The sequence below is a fragment of the Pinus tabuliformis genome, chromosome 3_1, assembly GCF_031772625.1.
Source record: "Pinus tabuliformis cultivar Carrire ecotype Pingquan chromosome 3_1, CPIR1, whole genome shotgun sequence".
Classification (NCBI taxonomy): Eukaryota; Viridiplantae; Streptophyta; class Pinopsida; order Pinales; family Pinaceae; genus Pinus; species Pinus tabuliformis.
The window spans coordinates 857857777-857882484 of NC_142301.1; the positions used below are offsets into that span (position 1 = coordinate 857857777).

The 24708-nt window shown below is 36.7% G+C and overlaps 1 pseudogene; it reads left to right on the forward strand.

The window, feature by feature from the left end:
- Positions 1–418: 418 nt before the first annotated feature.
- On the forward strand, positions 419–2093 carry LOC149190279 (UDP-glycosyltransferase 92A1 pseudogene; annotated as a pseudogene).
- The last annotated feature ends 22615 nt before the right edge of the window (positions 2094–24708 follow it).

Consider the following 24708-nt stretch of genomic DNA (forward strand, 5'->3'; position numbering starts at 1 on the left):
AAAATTATAATTATATATATATATATATATCCTTTTACCTGGCCTATCCAAGCAACAAAATGGAAAGAAAACAATGCCGATTATTTTAATACTGGATGCATATTTATCCATAACTATTTAACTATTTCAATACATGATGCGTATGGGTTACCATTGAAAGTGTTTTACCCTAAACACCAATGACGTCATCGCTTCGGTCAACTTTTATTTTCTTGCTGCCACGCATTCCCTTTCGTGAAATGTGAATCATTGCGCAGGCGCTGCAACATTTACAGAGCAGTCGCTGCAATCTGTCCAGTTCTCGGCCCATTTCGCTGCCTAAATCTTGCGCAGGAGCTGCAACCTTTACAGAGCAGTCGCTGCAATCTTTCCAGCCTGCGCATCTGTCCAGTTCTCGCCCATTTCGCCGCCTAAATCTTCCACCCGCAATGACGAAGCCCTTCCCCGCTGAGAATTTGACCACTATCACCACTAGAGAGTCCAAGCACCATGTGGTGATGGTCCCCTTCATGGCTCAGGGCCATATTATTCCCTTCCTAGAGCTCGCCAAGCTGCTTGCCAAAAGAACCGGATTTGCCATCACCATAGCCAATACGATTCTCAACATTCGAAGCCTGCGATCCAAGATCGAATCCGCTAGCCCTGGTCTGGATATCCGCCTAGCGGAGCTGCCCGTCTCCAGCGACGCTCACGGTCTTCCCCCTCACACCGAAAACATGGACTCCGTCCCTAAACATCTTTCCCTCCGTTTCTTTGAAGCCTCCGAGCACCTGGAACCCCATTTCGAGCGCCTTATTCGCCACATCATTCAAGAAGACGGCGGGCGCCTGCCGCTGTGCATCATCAGCGACATGTTCATGGCATGGACGGTGGACGTAGGAAACAGGTTGGGAATACCAAGAATTCAGTTCTGCACTTGTGGGGCTTACGGCACCTCCGTCTATTACTCCCTCTGCACTCATCTACCTCACACCAAGACCCATGCGGAGGAGTTTGTTCTGCCCGACATGCCGCATGTTACACTGGATCGATCTCAGCTCCCTCTATATTTGAAAACGGCTACAGGATCCGATCCCTGGATCTTGTTTCTCAATCGCCAGATATCTCGCAACGTGCGTAGTTGGGGGTCAATCTGTAATACGTTCGAAGAGCTTGAGCATAGCAGTCTCCAACACATGAGAAAATCCACTGGCAGACCGGTTTGGGCGGTCGGACCGATCCTACCCGCTTCATTTTTCTCTTCCTCTTCTTCAAATACATCTGTTGATTCCGAAGGCAAGCAGGCAGAGGCAGAATATGCAAGGGCATCTTTGCTATGGCTCGATTCCCAAGCGCCCTCCTCTGTGCTCTATGTTTGCTTTGGAAGCCAAAATTCGATATCGTCGTCACACATGAAGGAGCTGGCTCTGGGACTAGAGTCGAGTCAACAGCCTTTCATTTGGGTCGTCAGGCCGCCGCTGGAGGTCCCATTTAATTCAGAGTTCTCAGCGGAGTTTCTACCAGAGGGGTTTGAAGAGCGAGTGAAAGAAAAAAAGCGAGGATTGCTTATGAAAAAGTGGGCGCCTCAGCTGCTGATCCTGTCACATCCTTCGACAGGAGGGTTCCTGAGTCACTGTGGCTGGAATTCGACGCTGGAAACCCTGAGCCAAGGGGTGCCTATTATCGGATGGCCCATGTCAGGGGACCAGTTCGCGAATTCGAAAATGTTGGAGGAGGAGGTGGGGGTGTGCATCGAGATGTGGAGGGGAAAACAGGGAGACTTGAAGCGGGAGACGGTAGAGAGAAGTGTAAGAATGTTGATGACGGAGGAAAAAGGCAATCAACTGAGAAAGAGAGCCGAGGAAATTAGAGAAGCAGCCATGAAGGCAGTGATTGAAGATGAAGACGGAGACGGAGACGGAGGAAAGAAAGGGGCATCTGTGTGTGCTATGGAAGACATGATAATAGCGCTGGAAGTAGAATATGAAGGGTAGAGTTAGTGTTGTATCTAGCCTATCTTTCTCCTCCTTCGCTCCCATATTTGCATTAGAGTGATTGAATAATAGTCTTTGGATTTGCTGCACACTCCCCATATAATGGGCACTTAAAATGGTTTATTTGGAGTCAACTATGTTCGTTTAAACATCACCATTGAAAAAAATGGAAAATGAATGGTTTAGAGTTTGTTTATTGGTGTTTTAACTTAGATGTTGAAAAAAATGAATGGTTTCATGAAGATTGTGTTTAGAGTTTGTTTATTGGTGTTGTAAGTTGATGTTGAAAATATAGCAATAAGATGGGTAATCAAGGATAAGCTGCAACGCAAGTATATCTTGCCCTAGGTCGCCTTTGATTTGCCCATTGTGTTAAGGTAGCGCTCAGCCTGACACGCTCACAGAGTGTTCAGGTCGAGGAGGTCACGTTGGCCGAAGCTGAATCAAGGCTGCATTGCTTGTCTTATTCGACGACTACAATAAAGTTTGAGGTTCATGGAATTGCGATTGAAGATTAAATTTTCATTTATTTGTTTATTACTGCAAGATATTAATTTTACCATATTAATAATAAAGTGTTAATAAAAAATTGTGAAGGGTTAATAAACATGGTCAATTATAATAAAAAATAATGTTAATTAAGTTTATTCGTAGACTGGAATGATATTATTTTATTTATATTATATTTTTTTTAAGTGATATCATGAATTTTGTTATAATGGTTTAGGTTTTTTTGTTATTATAATTTACTATTGGAGTCCATATATTATAGAGCAACAAGACCAATGGTTTTCTACTCAAGTCTATAAATTATAAGGTAACATTTTATATGAGATTTAATAATGTTAAGGGGGAGATTTGTTATCGACGAGTTTAACCTAGTGTATAAGTAACTTCTTAGTCTTATATTTAGGGTTTCTTATTGATAAGTATTTTTATTAGTCTTAAATTTTATTAATCATGCCGTGTTTAGTTTTAATTGTCGACTGTGTTAGTAAACTTGTGAGACTCCTTGGTGCTATGTGTACAAACAACAAAATTTCTTACTTATTAAAATGACCTAAGTTAAATGCATGGGAATGGAGGTCTCATCAAAAGGGTCCTACTTTTAAATTTTAGTTAATGGTTCCTCATTACCTAGAAGTCTCTAATAGGTAAGCTTAATGTGGCTTCAAAATTATTGAAGTAGTACTTTATTTAATTTCTAATTCTGCAACAATTAATTGTTTTATATTCCTCTTAAAATGAAACCAACACCCATCCCATTAAAAAAATCAAAAGAAAATCATTAAAAGACTTTGCATGAAATTTCAAACTATGTTACCACACAAAATACATTCATATATTGAAAATAAAATAAATACAACTATTCAAATCTTCACACAACATATATATAAGTTGAAAGGTGAAAACCACAAGTCTATTCACAAAAGAACAAAAGACAAGGTCCTTCAACTCTCATTCAAACTATAAACAAGTAACATAACTCAAACAAATCAAAATGACTATGGCACATGATCGTGCCTTGAGCTGGCCCAACTCAAGGCTCGGTCCATGCCTATAACCTTCTAACTACTCAACACAAAACAGTGAAAAAAATGAGCTTTCAACACATAACAATGCAAAGACCACAAATGAATAATTGGAGCCTCTTCCAATCACACAACAATAGTCTTAATATTATAAACTTAGAGACAAATAACAATGGTAACAATGTCTACGCTTTGGGTGCTTACTCTTTATATGAAGCTTACAAAATATAAAATTGGAACACTAGAGATTTGGTCTTGTTCATGCTAACTGATTAAAAACAAATATAGTAATGGGTCAAATTTAGTCATGGCTCAAATTTCCCATGCTAATTTTATCCTTAAGGGATACAAATTGTAGATAGTTCAATAAGCTTCCAGATCCTATACTTTACACTTGAAACAACTGATCTTCCATGAGCCTATAAGTGGTTGAGAATGGACATCTCGATTGTAGCTGAGTTTATTAACATAGTTACAACAACCCAAGATGGTCGCTATCTATTAGGATCTCAAGATACTTTGTTTATCGTCGAATAACTGCCTCGTGAAAATAGACTGGAACTCATGCAAGAGTTCTCCATGAGGTCTAGCAACTAAATTGCTACCCGAAATTCCTCACATATTTAACAACAATATCTCTTTTAAATTGTAATTGCTTCCTTTGATATTGCAATGTGTGCCCAACTAACACATAATTGAAGCTATGAGCACATCCACTTGGCATATGATCATATCCATGAATACATTCACCTGGAAGTTGATTGTAGTCAAAACCTATGAGCAAACTGACAATGCATAAAAAGCTTACAAGTATCATTCTATCGATATGCAACCAAGGTACATGAAACCAAATATAATCCTATAATTCAACACCTTTAATTTAAATCAGTGGCCCAAACCATTTATTACAAACCACACTCATTATGCATATATAATGTGACCATATGTTATTCAAACCAAACACACCTTTGCATTGCTTTAATCAACCCTTTTAGGTATTTAGTTCTAAATAGGAGAGATAAGGTGTAAAAATAAGCATAAGTATACATGTGATGGAAAGATTGGATTTGGACAGAGTTAGGAGTGAAATATGATAAGGTTTATAAGCAAAATTTGATGTTTTATGGAGAAAAAATGTTGTCATAAGAAGAACCCAACACTCATATTATTTATAATTAATGTTAAAACATTTATTTTGAGACTAAATGAGTTGAAATATTTTGGTATATTATGGTCAAACATATAGTATATTAAATACATATATATTTACTATAAGATATTACTATAAATTAATAAAACCATATAAAATATACTTGTATATTAAGTCTTTATATATAAACAAAGAGGCATACATATGCCTACTATAATATTATGACATATCTACTATATATTATAAACCTCCATATTCCATAATATATATAGTAGATATGTCACTGCAAACGTGGGCGGTATATATAAAGAGCTAATATGCTCATATTAGGATATACTTATTGTGTACGTCTTAATAATTGTGAATTAATTGTTAAGGAGATGAGTGGAAAAGATTGAAAGGAGGTGCAAAGAAACAAAGTTTCTAACACTCTTGGAGTGCAATAATAAGCAGAAAGACAGATAGAAAGATATGCAAAAGATGAATGAGATGATGGAATGAAGGAGAATGGCCTTTATGGCTTCACACTATATTTTTGTGAGAAGATATTATCTCATGTCTTCATCATTTAACTCGAGAGTGGCTAGCTACAATAAATATTGTAGTGGAACTGAGCCTAGGGTGGAGTGGAATGTTGTCTACCTTGGTTGCAAGAAACATTTTGTTTGTAATCAGATAATCACCTTTGTGGATTAAATCGATAATGTAAACAATATGAATGAAATGGAAATTATGTTAATAAACTATGTATTTATGAGTTGCCCTCTAAGTTGATATCACAGCATGTGTTTTACTTATTTATGAGATAGTACGGTAAGTTTGGTTTTAATGGTTATGATAGTTGTATAATGTTCATAAGCCCACTTGTATATATTTGAAAAGCAAAGGTGAATTTAAATCGATAATGTAAACGATATGAATGAAATGGAAATTATGTTGATAAACTATGTATTTATGAGTTTCTCTCTAAATTGATATCATAGCATGTGTTTTACTTATTTATGAGATGGTAGGGTAAGTTTGGTTTCTAAATTGATATCATAGCATGTGTTTTACTTATTTATGAGATGGTAGGGTAAGTTTGGTTTTAATGGTTATGATAGTTGTATAATGTTCATAATCCTACTTGTATATATTTGAAAAGCAAAGCATCAAAACTGATGTGATGACAGTTTAATTGTCTCGAAAGTCATGGATTCTACTCCGAAAGGTCAGCAAAGTCGTTCAGGAAGAGTACCATTTTGTAATGGTTTTGAATGTTCTGGAAAAGATAATTTTCTATTTATTATAATTTAGGTTAGATATTGGTTAACTTGATAAGATGCTTAAAGAATTTCAACTCAAGGTGATTAAATGTCATGAATTATACATAGGAATTTTCTGAATTAATTCGAAGTTTGTATTATGTTCATAATTGATTGAAGTTTTGTGGCTAAGATATTCAAGCTAATGCCTCATTTTCCTCCCATGTTTAAAACAATAGGTGGTTTTATCCCCTTAGATACTTGGAGGCTTTTCCGTTCGAGTTGTAATTTTTGTCATCGTTTAGTTTTTGAATTCAAACTTCCGTATGAAGTTTTCACGTGTGTTGAATTAAATGTTGCGTATCGTAAGGGAACATGACAACATTGAATTGACTTATGAACAATCCGGGTATAGACTTATGAATATAACAAATTGAATTATGAGACACAACGAATAGGGAGTTGTCTAACAGGGTGGAGGAATTGTCCAATTGTCTAGACGGCAAAAAGTAATCGGAATCTGGCAAAAAAATTTCAAAAAATCTGGTAGAGGCAGTGTTTGAATCGTGTTTTTGGTGGTGGAAATGGATTCAGTACCATCAAAAACGTCTAGGACACCTAAAATTTTGAAGTTTAACAACTATAATTTAGATCTACAAAAATCCTTCCGGATTTTCTCAAAATATGACCGGTTTGAATAGTGTTTTTGATGGTGGAAATGGATTCAGTACCATCAAAAACGTCTAGGACACCTAAAATTTTGAAGTTTAACAACCATAATTTAGATTTACAAAAATCCTTCCGGATTTTCTCCAAATATGACCAGAATTTCCATAACTTTCCGGGCAACTCCTCCGCCTCGTTGACTACGTGCAACGAATAGAATACAACAACATTGAAATGAATTGTCAACAATAGAATGAAAGTCAATGTAGACCGCGCATTGAATAGAGAAAGATTGAAGTGAATTGTCAATGATAGAAGGAACCAATGTGTACTATAGGGTTTATGACGATGATATGTCTATCATAAGTATATATTGAATCAATCATAATATAAAACATACCGTTTTTTCTTGCTGAAAAAAAAATCAATCGCAGATATTACTAATGCACTTGACGTCTGCATTTCGTGAATTTCATCTATTAAAGTCAATGTAGACCGCGCATTGAATAGAGAAAGATTGAAGTGAATTGTCAATGATAGAAGGAAGCAATGTGTACTATAGGGTTTATGATGATATGTCTATCATAATTATTTATTGTTTTAATCATAATATAAAACAGACCCTTTTTTCTTGCTAAAAAAAATAATAGCAGATATTACTAATGCACTTGACGTCTGCATTTCGTGAATTTCATCTATTAATTCACATGAACACGGAATACCAGTGAGACTTTTTGCAAATCATAGATTAATTTCATCTATTAATTCACATGAACACGGAATACCAGTGAGACTTTTTGCAAATCATAGATTAATTCACATGAACACGGAATACCAGTGAGACTTTTTGCACATCATAGATTTTTTCACATGAACACAGAATACAAGTGAGATTTTTTGCAAATCTATTTCAAACACCAAAACTCCAAAACCTGGTGTTCTATTTCAAACACCAAAACTCCAAAGCCTGGTATTAGTGATGGGACTTGTCTTTTTATTGTTTATATCTTACTACACTACTAAGGTATGAGTAACGCCTCCAGAAATTTAGTGTTACATGACTTCTTCTATCGTTTCCATAATGTTACTTTTCAATCCAAACCCTTATAAATAACTTCTGAAAGACACTGAAAACGAACCACATCTTCAGAGAAGCGGAGGAGTTGAATTTCTTGTGAGGGAGACGATGATGATAATGGTTGCAAATATTCATGTCCAGCTTTAGTTTGTGCTCATGCTAATAATGTTGAGCGTCTTGCCATCCTCTCAGGCATCCACAATACCCTCTGGTAAGAGGATGGTACAATATTGAATTCACGGACCGTTATATAATAATGAGACCATATGGACGAATTAATGCCTTCTTGTTTGTTGGTAACCTAACCTTGCCGCGAGAGAGGAAATTTTGGGTTATGTATGGTATAAAATGGTGTATAACAATCGCAGTCTTATAAATTCAGACACATTTTGTTTTTCTGAAATTCTCTGTTAATATCGAGAGTTCGCACTACTAAATGTTTCCCTTTTGCACAATATGAATGCTTATTATTTGCTCATGTATTTAGATTCGTTCCTTCTGTCCCTAGTGATAAGGGTTTTACTTATCTAAATAAAAGATCCTGTGTGTGCTAGGTCCTTGTATTTATAAATATAAACAATCTGAATGGAAGTATTGCTTTTCTCATCTTCCTATGGAAGTATTGCTTTTCTCATCTTCCTTTTTTTTTTTTGTTTTTTTGCTATAAAGTTTACATACCTAAACTCTTGCTAGGTCTTTGTATGTATATATATAATTAATCTAGGTCCTTGTATTTATAAATATAAACAATCTGAATGGAAGTATTGCTTTTCTCATCTTCCTATTTTTTTTTGTTTTTTTGCTATAAAGTTTACATACCTAAACTCTTGCTAGGTCTTTGTATGTATATATATAATTAATCTGCATAGAGGTCTTGCATTTGCATTTATCGTCTTCTTATTTTTCGTGTTCTATTGCTATAATGTTTGCAAACCTAAACTATGTCCGCTCCTTTAGTCATTTCCGCCATTTGATTGAACATTTCTCTAGGTATTAGAAAAGTAAATCTACTTCTCTTCTAGATACTTAGAGGTTGCTATGAGTTATTCGTTACAAGTTCCCAGAGTTAACCCTTCTATCTCTACCATTTGTTAACAATATCAGACATAGATTATCTCTAGTATTTATTAACATATATCAGGCATAGATTTATCTAAAGATACATTTTAGATCTATAACTATTTATTATGATATAATTTCACTTATCTCGATCTCGCTGTCTTCCAGATTTGGTCTGCAACTAGACCTTGTTGCTTGCTACTTTGCCTCCCAACCTTGAGACTACTATATTAGTTAGTCTCCCCCGAGTAGTTCCTAGATACAAGAACCTTCTAATTTTATTATGAGAACTCATTGTTTCACAGCTATCTAGTCCAAACTAGAGGTAGCCTACTAAAAAATGCTTGACATTTCAGCACATATTTCTTTTCTTTCCTTTTTCCTTTCCTAACATAGAATAATTTGAGTTTTCTCACAATAACATAGAAAGGGATTCAAATATTTTTTTATTCATTCAAAATATGTTGTTACAAATAAGAATACAAATTTGAGAGTGAATTCCTCAAAGTACTTGAATTTTCCCATGATGTTACACAACAATACCAGGCACAACAACCAAACACCCTTGCTAACTTGTACAACAACTAGTCTTTCTCTTTGAAAATCGTGCAGTAGCCAAACCAATGCTAACAACTCAAGAGCTAGGAGCCTGCACGAACCAACATAAAAACCATAGCAAAAAAAATACCATTTTCTTTCGTGTTTCACTAAAACAAATTTCTTCCCATGTCGCTAACCTCTCACCTTATAAAACTGAGTCAATTTGTTTCCTCTCAGTATGTGGACAAACCAAATTTGTAACCTCCATCTCATTCTGGCAACGCATCTACTAGGGGTTGTCCTATAACAATGCAACTAAACAATTGTCGATATTTCTTCCCATGTCGCTAACCTCTCACCTTATAAAACTGAGTCAATTTGTTTCCTCTCATTATGTGTACAAACCAAATTTGTAACCTCCATCTCATCTACTAGGGGTTGTCCTATAACAATGCAACTAAACAATTGTCGATTTCGGATGTGTCGGCAACTCCACGCAACAGGGGTGTCAACACACGATCTTGGGAGTGTCAACAACTCGAAAGAAGTCATCACTATCTTGGGAGTGTCAACAACTCGAAAGAAGTCATCACTTTGATAAAATGTAGTTGTAGGAGTAGCAACAACTACCAGCCAGGTGTATCAGCAGTTGACATAATATGTGCATCAACAACTTAAAAAACATGGGAGTAACAACACTTATTACGAACTCAACATAAAATTATTTTTGGGTGATGATGATTGTTCGAGGGTAAGGATGCTCCTGCATCACTATATCACACTAGTGATTTATTCAACGTAAAACGAAATAAATGGAAACCGAAATATTCATATGACGAAAGATATATCTTAGTACATGAATGAAAAGGACATCAAGGAGTGATATATCTTAATACAGGAATGAAAAGGACATCAAGGAGTGAGGTAAGATGTTTTTTCATGAACTCGAATGTTAGTACAGAAAAACATGGTATTATATAAAATGGGAATTACAAAAAAATATATCTTTCTTATTTATTGCGTGCATATTTTGCTGGAATATTGTAATATGTTGTGTCGAATTACTTATCATTTAGCAAGGATTCATGCTAGAGAAATAGTCATGTTGAAATTGAAATTGGCGCAATTTGTTTGTTGAGGTAATGGGAGCAGATTGGAAGAGAAACCGAGTGTTGAGTTGTCCAGATCAAATTGGATGAGATTCTCTTGCATTTGATAAGTCCCAATCACAATTGATACCACCGGATTCTCGCTGCGTCAACAAAATCTAGATACAATGCATTCTGTTTGTATAACCACTCCATAAAATTATCTCCAAAGATCCTCCAAATAATGTTGCCCTGTAAAACAAGATTGATCGTCAGCACAGTGGGACCTGGATCAGTACTCCATCTCTAAGGAGGCTCTCCAGTACGTTTGCATCGAAACACACGACCTGACCCAAGGGGGCATAGGGCACCACCAACGAAACGCGTTTGATCTTCATGCAGTTCACCATCTTGGTGCAGAGGGCCATAAGATAGTTGTAGATGGGGGTGGCCAGTTGTGTGTAGCACACCACAGTGCTCAACTTGGTGTCATTGCGTCCCCTTTGCTAATTTGTATCTTTTCTGCTTCGATCAGTACCTCGACGCCATTGACTTTGATTCTCTCAACACAGATATAAGATCTGTGAGTGGAGGCATGAGTGGCGCTGAGGGAGAAGATGGGGTTCCTCATCAAGGGATTGTGGATGACGTGGCGGGTGGATTGTGAATTCTCTTATGGCACACTGGTGGAAAACTTGCGACTAAAATCTCCAACAGCGAAGAGCCAAGGTTGTAGTGCAGGTGTGGACGGGCTCATTTCAGCGACGCCAGTGGCCTCCTGAGGCAAAGGAGTGCGATCAAAATCATATTGGCAAGCGACGGGCAGGAAGGGAAACCTGGTGGGTTGGCCTGATTCCTGACTATTGCAACTGCACCAACTGCCTCTCCAATAACACTGGCGGTCCCAACATAATAATTATATGTAGATGTCATTGAAATGCCACTCGATAGGATCATATAACCACCGGAGAATGGCACCAGGTTAAATGTAACCAAACAAATTTTGAACAGCTGTCATATTGGGCAGAAGAAATACAATTTGTTTTGAACAGATGTCACATTGGCCAAAAACACAGACATAACATATGTCAAGCTGAAATGAAAAAGGTAGACTAAACAGGGAAGTGAGTTGATTCAAAATAAACGCCTATCCACTTAACATATGTCAAGCTGAAATGAAAAGGTAGACTAAACAGGGAATTGAGTTGATTCAAAATAAACGCCTATCCACTTAAAATATAAGAAGAAAATTAAATAATATAACTATTATAATTATTTTATTATTTAAAAAAATTTCTAAATACATAAATGAATTTAATAAGATAAAAGTTTTTATAAAATTTACATTTCAGATGTTTAGGAAAGACTTGCAGTCGGCCAAAGTTGAATGTTGATTTAGCATCTAGTAGTCAGATGTGTCGTCCAATTTCTTGTCAAAAATATTCATATCGACAAATGGAGTTTCATTTTAAAATCTTCATATTGACAAAGAGTTTCATTTTAAAAGATTTATGAAAAAAAACCGAAACCATGTTTATATTCATATCACACAAAGAAATAAGTCAAATAACAATTATAAATCAATTGTGATAAAATAAAGAGCTCTCTTCATAAGACCGTATAAAATTAGAGAATTCTCTTTATTTGGTATCAGCAAAAGATTTGAAATACATACATTTGGCATATAACGCCAGTTGACAGCAGATGAAGCGACATAACAAGGAGAGTGCAACGCTGGGAAATGAGAGTCGTTGATGTAGTTTTTAAAACCATATTCTTTGATATACAATCCCAACTGTCGATAGAAAAAAATAGCATGAAATTCTTGTGATCGGTATCTATCCAAGGTTGAAATATATACACTTATTTGAAAATTTTGTTTGTTTTATTTATTTATTTTTTAATGGTCTTTTTTTATAAATTTAATATTATTATTATCATTATAATTATAGTCTCTTTTAATGTAGTATTTTAGATAATTACACTCAGAATTTAAAATTTTGGATCAACATTTTGAACCTGTTAGTGATTCATCATTAAAAAAAAAATTACTTATTCATCAACAAAAATTACTTAGTGTGATTGATATAGAAAAACTATATCAAAACATTATAATCACAACAAAATTGACTCAAAGACACATATGATTAACAATTCTCTTCGACTTTGTTCACATACAGTCAAAACATATAAATATTTGCATGGAAATAATAGTAACCATTTCCTAGAATGTTTCCAAGGATTCTGGTAAAATGGGGACGCTACAAGATTTGTAAGGAAATAACATTGTGATGTTCCCAAGAATTAAATTTAATTGCAGCTACTATCTATTAATCACAGCCGCCGCTGGATGAAAGACGTAGAGTGTGCCCTTTGCCACCAGCTTGATGGCACTCAGATCCACAGAATCGGAAAAAGTGAACAAATTTTGGTCCCATTGCGAAAGTCTCGTCGACGAAATTTTTAACGCGTTACTGTCAATTCTGGGCCAAAGGAGGGCATCCATGGCCTCCAAACTTCCTCGAATGAATCAGTCCATGTACCCTCACCCAACTAAACCTTGTACAAACTTAGCTCAAATTCCTCCTCCCTCTCAGAAACCCTAAAAATAATACAAAGTACAATTATTGGTCTGCGGTGAATGACACCCATCGTCCTGAAACTGCATCAACAAATGGTGAGGCAATTCCAGACCATTGAGGTAATCTGTAGAATATTCACCATGATCACACATCTCGTAAAGACACTTTTGAGGATTTGCAGGATCTTTGTGTAGGGTAAACTCAAGAAATATTGGTGGCTCCTCGTCTGAATCAAAGCCAATTACTTTATCGATCAGTTCACGACTCGCATTCAGTTCACGTTTCCATTGAGATTGCCACTCTGTTCCATCGTTTCTTACAGTGAGGCTCCAGACAACAAAATCCTCTAGTGGGTTATTGATGACTGTTGGAACACACACAGTATAATAAGTTGTACAACACCCACCATTGTCAAAAGAAGAATAATTCAACAAAGAATGTTCCTCCAACATAGGCAGGGGGGGCAGTTTTTTCCACTTAAGGTTGCCCTCTCTTAAATATTCATTTTATTCCTCCATGTTAGTAATGATAATCATAATGGAATTGTATAATGATAATATACTAATGATAAACACCATGGTCGTGATCTAGGCACCAAAATTAGCTCATATCGGGTTTTACATTATAATTCAAATTGATGTTGGCCCCAGTGATACCCGAGGGCACCCACACACACACGTGTGTGTGTCGCATTGTTCGTTAATTGATCGATCAATCAAGTTTGATACATACATACAATATCAAAGGCATATTTGGTTTGAATCCAAATCAGTTGATCCAGTATGAGATATATGGCATGGCTCTTTGCACTACGGTGAAGCTCAAAGCTACATTTAGTTTTGTCACAAATTCGTCTAGTTTGAGATATATGACGTGGCTCTTGGCATTGGGATGCAACTCGAAGGTGTATTTGGTTCTGTCACGAGTTCATTTGGTTGTAGATATATTGCGTGGTTCATGGCTCTAAGGTGAATCCTAAGGGGATATTTTTTTTGTCATGAGTTGATCTAGTTTGAGATATATGGCATGGATCTTGGCATTGCAGTAAATCTTGAAGGTGTATTTTGTTTTGTCACAATTTGATTTTGTCTGAAATATATGGAATGGCTCTTGGAACTTTGGTGAATCCCAAAGGCATATTTGGTTTTGGCATAAGTTCATCTGGTATGAGGGATATATAGTGTGGATCTTGGCTTTGTGGTAAATCCCAAAGGTGAGTTTCTTGGTGGATTCATCAGCCAGGTCTTTTTAGATTTCTTGTGGATTTCGTTGCTTGGGGTATTTGGAAGGTTCAAAATAAGAGAATTTTGGAGGGTCCCTAATTGAATTGCACCTAGACACTTTCACATGTTGTTGGATTTTTCTAGGACTATATGAGACCTAATTCAACTTATAGATGTTGATATATCTCTTCCTTGGTTCTCCCTTTATGTGAATACAAATGATATTTTGATTGGGCTCAACAACTAGGTACCTATGGAAGTGGAGGTATGAACTTGATGATTAGTTGATCCTCATTAACTTATTAGAGCTATAATAATAGAGTATAATAGTAAGGCATTAAAAGGCAAAAAGACATTTTTGGCCCATTTATTAATGAAAATAATGGAAATTAGGAGAAAAGGGAGCTGAAAAGGTTGTATGTGAGGAGGAAAATGAAGGAAAATAATGGAAAATGAAGAAAATAGAGGCCACATTCATAAAAAGGCTTCTAGGATCAGTTAATAATATTTTATTAGTTCAGTGTTGGATTTCTCGCATTATTATTTCTCTCTCTCATACTGTTGGTTACTTAGATATTTTTTCGAGCACTCTTGGAGAGTGTGGCAAACTTGGATTCCTGGAGCAAGAAGGAAAATGACGAGAAGGAAATCACAAGAAGGCATTTGCATAAAAAGCTACGTCAGATCGAGTTGCATGTATGATTTCTTCACTAGTTTTGGCATGCATGGCATATGCATGTGGTTTCTTGGTTGTGATATGTCATTGGCATGGAGTATTACCTCGATCAACGGTGGATTGCTTGTGAGGATCCCTCCTAGGGTCCTCTAACTAAAAACCTAAATTTATCTAAATCTAAACACAATAAGGTGGGAAATAACTTATTTATATCTAAACATTTATTTGATGATAATATATCATTAAAATTTATTTTCCACAATTTAAATAAGTAAGAATTGCATTGCAAACATTTACATAAGTAATCAGTAAACAGAGGAATACATGTTCCAATAGTTTAGTTGAGATGCTCCTCAGCTCCTAACTCTGTTGGGATGCTCCTCTTAACTACTCGACTGGATTTTCCTCCCAGCCAACTAGGAAGTATTTCCGAGCCCAGGAAACCTCCACAAGTTCCCTGGCCCTCCGAGCCCAAAGTCCAACTAGATGTAGTGTGTCGAAGTTAAAAAAAAAACTTTCCTTCTCTCCCTTCTCTTTTTCTCCACATTCCTCCGAAAACAAAATCCTCCAAAACCAAAACCAAAACGAAAACTAAAACCAAGGATCCCCTCTCCTCTCATCATCCTTCCCTTTTATGCCCCTTCCTCCCATCCACCTCAACCACCTATCATTAATGTCATGACTACCCCCTCATCCTTTCATTTAGTATCCTTGACTTTTCTTACCATATCTTCTCCCAAATAGATTTGACAAGACATTTTTGGAGATAAGATATGGATATTTAATTTGGAAATTAATTACAGAAGACCATATCTTCTCCCAAGTAGAGTTTGAGAAAACACCTTGGGATATGGATATTTAATTTGGAATAAATTGAAGGAGACCATATCCTATCTAAAATTAAATTTGAGAAGACAAGTTGGGAATTGAATAATAACAATAATAAAATTTATATCAGTAAATAAATTTACAGTTTCACAAATGTAGGTATGTACCAATATTTATTGATAATTATAAGTCAATATTTTCAAGTAATTTAAACATTAATAAAATTTGCATGATAATATTAAGTAGGGCATTACATACACCCCTCCTTTAGAAAACTTTGTCCTGAAGTTTGAGTGAAAAAGATACAAGGAGTTCGAAAGAAGTTTGACAATAAGGCATAATAAATTAGAGAGAGAGTTGTAGTAGTAAAATTTGATAAGTCAAACAATGACACCACTTCCCATCATGAGTCTCCAACTAATATATATCCTCCTATCCTTCCTAACCTACTTTCATTCCCACCCTATCCATCATCTACCGCTATATTCTATGGCATCGGCTATACCAATCTAACCACTGATAAAACCAATATGGCAAAAGTGTCGACTACATTGACCTAACTTCCCCAACAAGAAATTAGCAATCATCATCACACGTCTAGGGGAGCATGTCCATCACTTCCCTCCCATGATTCCAGGTTTGGAGGTTACACAGTGGGAAATACCTCCACCCCTCCTCATAACTAGGGTCAACACCCTAATATGGACCACACTACAGTGCTGGTTGGATACTTGTCATCAAATAATCCAGTCAGGTAGTCTTGTCACCTTTCCTCATTAGATGTCTTGACCTTCTCTAACGGAAGAGTAGACCTTGGTCATCATACAATTCTTTCCAATCTGCAGGTTAATTCTCATTCATGCATATATATATATATATATATATATATATATATATATATATATATATATATATATATATATATATATATATATATAAGTGATCTTAAACATCATGTTATTAAGTCTAGTATCCACACGTCAATTTTGTAGTTCATACTGGAAATAAGTTTCACATTATTTAAATCATAATTTCACTGAGTCATTCATTAGATAAATCATATCCACTTAAGCCATACATGAATTAACAATAACTCTGATAAGTCATGCAATAGATAAATCATCACCAAGTAAGTCATACATTAGGTCATACATCAAACATTTCCGTCATTAATACCTAATCCATCTAATGATATATATAAGTAGTTTCACCTGTCTAACTAAATGCATCGATATTACATAGTGTTCATAAATAAATAACATGGAACTGCAAAATAGAGCCTTAGCATAGGTAGCTATCTAAGTCAAAATGGGCATCATAGATGCTCAAAAAGTGAGGGGTAGTCATGACGTATAGTCTCTGCATCCTCCCAGTTAGCAGATCCTAGGATATACTTGTCCCACTAGACCTTAACCTGGTCCATTATGCGACGCCTGAGTTGTGGAACCCTACTGTCCAATATGCGTAATGGTTCGACCACTATGGTTACCATGTCCGAGACCTGCAATTCCCTCCAATCTAGTTTTTGAGATTCATTAGAAACATTATGTCATAAAATAGATACATGAAAAACATCACGAGTTTTATGCAAATGGGGTGCTAGTACAAGACGATAGGAAACTCGTCCAATCTTCTCCTTGATCCTAAAAGGTCTTACAAACCGAGGTGACAACTTTGTCACTTTCCCAAACCGAATGGTGTTTTTTTTGGGTTGGATACAAATAAAAACTTGGTCCCCTACTTCATAACTGCAATCAATCCTATGTGAATCAGCATAACTCTTCTATCTATCTTGTGCTTCCTTTAACCTTTGTTGAATCGGTCTTACCTGTTCCTCCATTTCTTGAACTAATTATGGCCCAACTATTACTCGGTCCTCCAACTTTTCCCAACTCAATGGTGTACTACATGGCCTTCCATATAGAGCTTGATAAGTAGGCATCTTGATTGAACTATGGTAACTATTATTATAGGCAAACTCTACCAATGATAATTACTTTCCCACTGAGTCTGATTATCCATCACCTAAATTCTAAGCATGTCTTCCATAACCTGATTACTCTTTAAGTCTGCCCATCTGTTTCTAGATGATATGCAGTGCTCAGGTTCAACTGAGTCCCTAGTGCTAACTGCAAACTTGTCCAAAACCTAGATGTAAATCGAGAGTCTCTATAAGAAATGATCTTTGTGGGTAACCCATGTAATCAAATAAATTCACTTATAAAAACTCGTGCCACATCACTAACATCGTAAGTGTATCTTACTGGGATGAACTGGGTACTTTTGGTCAATTTATCAACTATAACCAATATAGCATTGTGCCTCTATGAAGTGAGTGGTAAACCCACAATAAAATCCATAGAAATTACCTCCCATTTAGACATAGGGATGTCATGTGGTTGTAGGAGTCCTGATGGATGGAGATGATTGGCCTTCACTCGCTGACATTTAAGATATTTGGCGACAAAATGGACTATGTCGTGCTTCATGACTGACCCGAAAGAAGAGTCTCTTCATGTCTGCATACATCTTCTTTACTCCAGGATGTGCACAATAGAGTGCTCTATGTGACTCTTCGAGGATGGTCCTTCTTATACCCCCTTCCTTAGGTATGTAGATTCTCCCTTGAAATCTCAATAGTCCATATAGTTCAAGGACATATCCATCAAACTTTGGTTCTATCTGCTTTCCAATCTAGAGTGTTGATATAACCTTTAGATACCAACTATATCCAAAGAGTTTCTCCAACACACGTTACCTCAAATTGACCCTCAAGGGTACTAGGGAGAAGGTTTTTGGCCTCCTACTTAGTGCATCGGCCACCACATTCTCCTTTCCCTTAATGTATGAGATCTTAAAATCATATTCATTCATTAATTCGCTCCACCGCCTTTGTCTAGCATTCAAATCCCTTTGAGTGAAGAGGTTCTTCAGGCTTTGATGATCTGTTATGAACTCAAATCTTCTCCCAATGAGGTAGTGTCTCGATAGTTTCAAAGCTAACATAACTGTTGCTCACTCTAAGTCATGGGTAACATACAACTCTTCATGTTTCTTCAATTTTCTAGATGTGTAAGCTATTACTCCACCTTCTTGCATCAATATTTCTCCCAATCCTTGCTTCGAAGCATTTGTGTAGACAGTGAAGTATTTTTCCATGTCTGGTACCTGAAGGATTAGTACACTAGTTAATAACCGCTTTAGTTCAATGAATGCAGTGTCACATTCATATGTCCATTCATACCTGACCCCTTCTTGCTGTAATGTGGTGATGGGTTTTGCAATCCTCGAAAACCCTTCCACAAACCTATGATAATAGCGCGCTAGCCCCATAAAACTACACACCTCATGAGCATTTTTTGGTATTGGCCAATCCATTATGGCCTTTACCTTTTCCGAGTCAACTGAAATCCCTTCTCTTGAAATGATGTGCCCAAGATAATGAACTTTCTTTTGAAAGAAGGAACATTTTGACAATTTTCCATATAATTGATTTTCCCTTAAGCAAGTCAATACAACTCTTAGGTGCTTTTCATGCTCTTTTTCATTATTGGAATACAAAAGAATGTCGTCCAAAAAGACTTGCACAAATTGATTCAAATACTTCTTGAACACACTTTTCATGAGGCTCATGAATACTATTGGTGCATTGGTCAAACCAAATGGAACAACTACGAACTCGTAGTTCCCAAACTGAGTTCAAAATTTAGTTTTTGAGATGTCACCTTCCTTAATCCTCAATTGGTAGTATCTAGATCGTAGATCGATCTTTGAGAAAACCATTTCTCCCTTCATTTGATCAAATAGGTCATCTATTCTAGGCATCGGGTACCTATTCTTTATTGTGGCTCTATTCAATGTTAGAAATAATACTGAGAGGGGGGGGGTGAATCAGTATTATCAAATTCTTGTCAATCTATCTTCCTTATTTGTACTTTAAATAATTCTTCAAATATTGATCATTACTTTGTATGTCAGTATCATAAAATAATGAGCAGGAACAAGAAAAGCAAATAGTCACACAAAAGAACACTAGATATAAGGTGGAAACCCAATGTGGGTGAAAACCACCTGCTGCAATATGTCTCTATATTCTTTCAATTAGAAACTCCTTTTACAATGATTTTGTACTGGTGCAGTCCTTTACCGGTACGCAGGCTACAACCTGCAGAGAGCTACAACCCTCTCTCGTTCTCCAGCTTCTCCTGGAAGGGAGCTACAACCCACTTAGCTCTTGTACTAGCCAAGATACTAGTACGTAGGTGCTGGCCTACTGAAGGCTACAACCTTCTCTTTCTTCCAGGGACCACGTTTCATAAATTTTCAGACTGGATCCATGAACATCAATCAATCATCAAGTATATCTGCATCAAACAATCTCCTTTCCCAATTAGCACTGAATCAAGTAAACACTTCTCTGACAGCTGTACCCAGAACACAGTAACAGTAACCACACACCAAATTCTGAACCCAGAATACTGCAGCAATAGACAGAGGCAGCTAGATCATAATTTAAAGATATGCACTACTTCAACACCCTGAAACCTGCGTGCAGATCTATAAAGGATAATTCCTTCTTTCAAATTTCAGACACTAATTAACCCAGATTGTCAGATTTATACATCAAGCATGCACCGCATATAACAGATCAAAATCATGCAAAGATACTATTATTCAAGCATAAAGATTATGACCCATCAAAAGAACTTATCCTTCTTTATGCGCTAAGGTTCCTCCTTCATTCAGATCCAGATCTGCACCATAACCCAATCAGAAATATTTCAGATCTAGCACTTATTAGATATTCAATTCATTCGATGATGCTTTACCAAATGATCTCCTTCCTCTTTTATAGTCTTAGGCCTTCCACAATACCACGGTCCAAAATCAAAGGATCAAAAAACTGTTGGACTAATACCATGAACCAACCATGAAAGTGCGTGAGATCAACACTTTTGGATGCAATACCACGAGCCAAAACCATAGGATCAAAAACTATAGGACTAATACCATGAACCAACCATGAAAGTGCGTGAGATCAACACTTTTGGATGCAATACCACAGACCAAAACCATAGGATCAAAAACTGTCGGACTAATACCATGAGCCAACCATGAAAGTGCGTGAAATTTTCTCTTCATGAAATGAACTTTTCTCTGCATGAAAGTGCGTGAACTTTTTCTCTACATGAAATAAACTTTTCTCTGCATAAAAGTGCGTGAACTTTTCTCTACATGAAATAAACTTTTCTTTGCATAAAAGTGCGCGAACTTTTCTCTACATGAAATAAACTTTTCTCTGCATAAAAGTGCATGAACTTCTCTCTACATGAAATAAACTTTTCTCTGCATAAAAGTGCGTGAACTTTTCTCTACATGAAATAAAATTTTCTCTGCATATAAGTGCGTGAACTTTTCTCTACATGAAGGAAACTTTTATCTTCATGAAATAAACTTTTGTCTTCATGAAAGTGCGTGAACTTTGCTGCACTATAATTTATCATCTGAGATGAGTGGGTTGCCATCAAGTACAACATATGTATTATAATGCCAACAATCTCCCCCTTTGGACTTGATGGCAACAACAACCAATCATTCTCCCCCTTTGACATCAAGGGCAAAGGGTTATGCTCCCCCTAAGAACATGCTCCCCCTGACTATAAACCAGATCTGCAAAGAAGAACCATAATCCATCAAACACCATAAATTACCATGAAAGAGATAGAGACGTATTGCAACAATATTTAGACCAGCATCCATGATCTCCTTCTATACTTCCCCCATAATGCCAATAATGCATGATATGTTCCCCCTAAACCTGTGCCATTCGATCTTTGACCAATCCGTAACCCAGCACATGTACGCATATACTTAAGATGAACCTTGCGTACAACCAACATTCAGAAGAGATTCAACAACAAGATGATGCATCAACAACCCCCAGCTTTTGCCTGAGGTATTTAAAGGTCTCCCTAGGCAATGGTTTGGTGAGTATATCAGCAACCTATTCCTTAGAAGGAACATACTCCAACTTGACCTTTTGTTCAAGCACTTGTTCCCGGAGAAAGTGATACTTGATTGGTATGTGCTTGGTTTTTGAATGCATGACTGGGTTCTTTGAAATGCTGATTGCACTTGTATTATCACATAAGATGGAGATGGGTGGTGTACAAGTGATTTGAAAATCCTGCAAGGTCTGCATCATCCAAAGGAGTTGAGTGCAGCAAGATGCAGCAGCAACATATTCTGCTTCAGCTATAGACAAGGCAATCAAACTCTGTTTCTTGCTGAACCAAGATACTAATCTGGAACCCATAAAGAATGCACCACCACTTGTGCTCTTCCTGTCATCCACGCTTCCGGCCCAATCTGCATCAGTATAAGCATGAAGTGTGAGATCTGTATCTCTAGGATACCATAAGCCATAATTTTGAGTCCCTTGAAGATATTTGAAGATTCTCTTTACTGCCTGAAGATGAGTTTCCTTTGGATTTGCCTAAAATCTTCCAACTATTCCCACTGCATGCATGATGTCTGGTCGGGTACCTGTCAAATAAAGTAGACTTCCAATCATAGATCTGTAGGTTGGTTGATGTACTGCTGCCGATTCATCATTTGCACTGAGGCTATATCCTGTGACCATGGGTGTACATACTGGTTTTGCATCTTCCATGACATATTTCTTCAAAATCGGCTTGAGATACTTGGTTTGAGACAAGAAGATCCCTCCTTCCTTTTGTTGGATTTGCAGGCCAAGAAAATATGTCAATTCTCCAAGCAAGGACATTTCGAATTCTTTCTGCATCACCAAGGCAAAGCTTTGACTCATAGATTCTTCATTGCTGCCAAAGATAATGTCATCTACATACACAACAAGTGTTAGCAATTTGTCATTTTCAATTTTTATATAAAGATTGCTATCTGCTGATCCTTTTGAAAAAACTTGTTGATGAAGATATTTTTCCAAACGATAGTACCAAGCCCTTGGAGCTTGTTTAAGACCATAGAGAGCCTTTTTCAGTCTGCATACAAGATTTGGATCATTTCCAAGAAGGAAACCATCTGGCTGCTCAATGTATACTTCTTCTTCTAAGTCTCCATTCAGAAAGGTTGATTTCATGTCCATTTGAAATACTTTGAACTTTTGAAAACTTGAGAGAGCATGGAACATTCGGATGGCCTCAAGTCTTGCAGCAGGAGCAAAAGTTTCCTCAAAATCTATTCCTTCTTGCTGCGCATACCCTTTACAAACAAGTCTTGCCTTGTTTCTAATTACTTTCCCATTTTCATTCAACTTATTTTTGAAGACCCATTTTGTCCCTATAACATTCTTATCCTTTGGTCTAGGAACCAACTCCCAAGTGTTGTTCTTTTCGATCTGCTCAAGTTCTTCATCCATTGCTTTGACCCAACATTCATCTTTGCATGCCTCTTTTACATTTTGTGGTTCAGTGGAGGAGAGTAATGCCAAATAGCTTGAAGCTTTTGCAATTGTTCTTCTTGTTTGTACACCTGCTTCTTTCTGCCCCAAAATCTGAGATTCTGGATGATTCTTTTGAACGTACCGGGATGGAGTCTTCTCTTCTATCCTTATCTGTTCCTTTGGTGCTTCTTGAGGTTCTTCTTCTTCATCATTGTCTTTGAGGGTAGTCTTCATCTTCTTCGATATTTTCATGATTTACTTGCCTAGGAATGTATCCCTTTTCATCAACCACTACATCAATGCTGTCAACAATTCTTCCAAGTCTTTTATTGTAGCACTTATATGCTTTGCTGTGTGGAGAATAACCAAGAAGAATGTCTTCATCTGCTCTAGGTTCAAGTTTGCCAAGTTGCTCATCAGTATTCTTAATATAGCATTTGCTCCCAAAGATTTTGAAGTGCTTTACCGAAGGAGTCTCACCATACCAGAGCTCATGAGGAGTTTGAGTGTTGTTCACTCAGACATTTTTTTTGTTGAGAATAACAACCGCAGCATATGCGGCTTCACCCCAGAAAGTTTCGGGAGTTCCAGACTCATCCAGCATAGCACGAGCCATTTGTTGGACTGTTCTGTTCATCCTTTCCACCACTCCATTTTGCTGAGGAGTTCTAGCTGTAGAGAATTCTCTTCTTATCCCATGTTCTTGACAGAAATCAAAAAATTCATTTGAGGTAAACTCCCCACCTCTGTCAGACCTAAGGCACTTAATTTTGTAACCTGATTCATTTTCAACCAAGGTTTTGAAGGATTTGAATTTCTCGAATGCTTCGTCTTTGTGCTTCATAAGTCCTAACCAAACAAACCTGGAGAAATCGTCAATGAATAATATCAAGTATTCTTCTCCTCGAGGTGTCCATTTCCTAAATGGACCACATACATCTGTATGGACTAGCTCAAGAGGCATGCTAGCTGATCCTTCCTTCTCTGGAAAGTTAGTTCTGGTTTGCTTTCCAAACTGGCATGATTTGCATATGGTGTTGTCTGGAATTTTGATATCTGGAAGACCACGAACTGCCTGATATTTGCATGCTTTCCTTATTTTTGAAAAACTTAGATGCCCCAACCTCCGGTGCCATAACCAGTGTTCATCATCCTTGCTCAAATAGCATTGTTGTTGTCCTTCTTCAAATATGTATAGATTATTAGGAGTTCTTCTACCTTTGATCACTGTTTCACTTGTATCAAGGTCACGAACACGACATCCGTTTGATCTAAATATCACCTCGGTTCCTTGATCACACATCTGGCTGACACTTAGAAGATTATGCTTCAATCCATCAACATACAAAACATTTCCAACTTTGACCTTTTCTTTTAACTGAGAAATGCCTTTTCCTTTTATAGCTGCAGGAGTATCATTTCCAAAAGAGACTTTCTCTCCCTTTTCTAAAGCAGAATATGATTCAAGTTTTTCTTTATCACCTTTCATATGTTTCGAACATCCACTGTCAATGTACCATAGATTTTCTTGTCCTTCTGCATAAAATGCTATCCCACATCTTTCTGTTTGTGGTTCCTTTATTCTCCATGTTCTGGTGCTTGAGGCTTGTTCCTTTGTCTGCTGAAACCTGCTCCTACATTTAGAA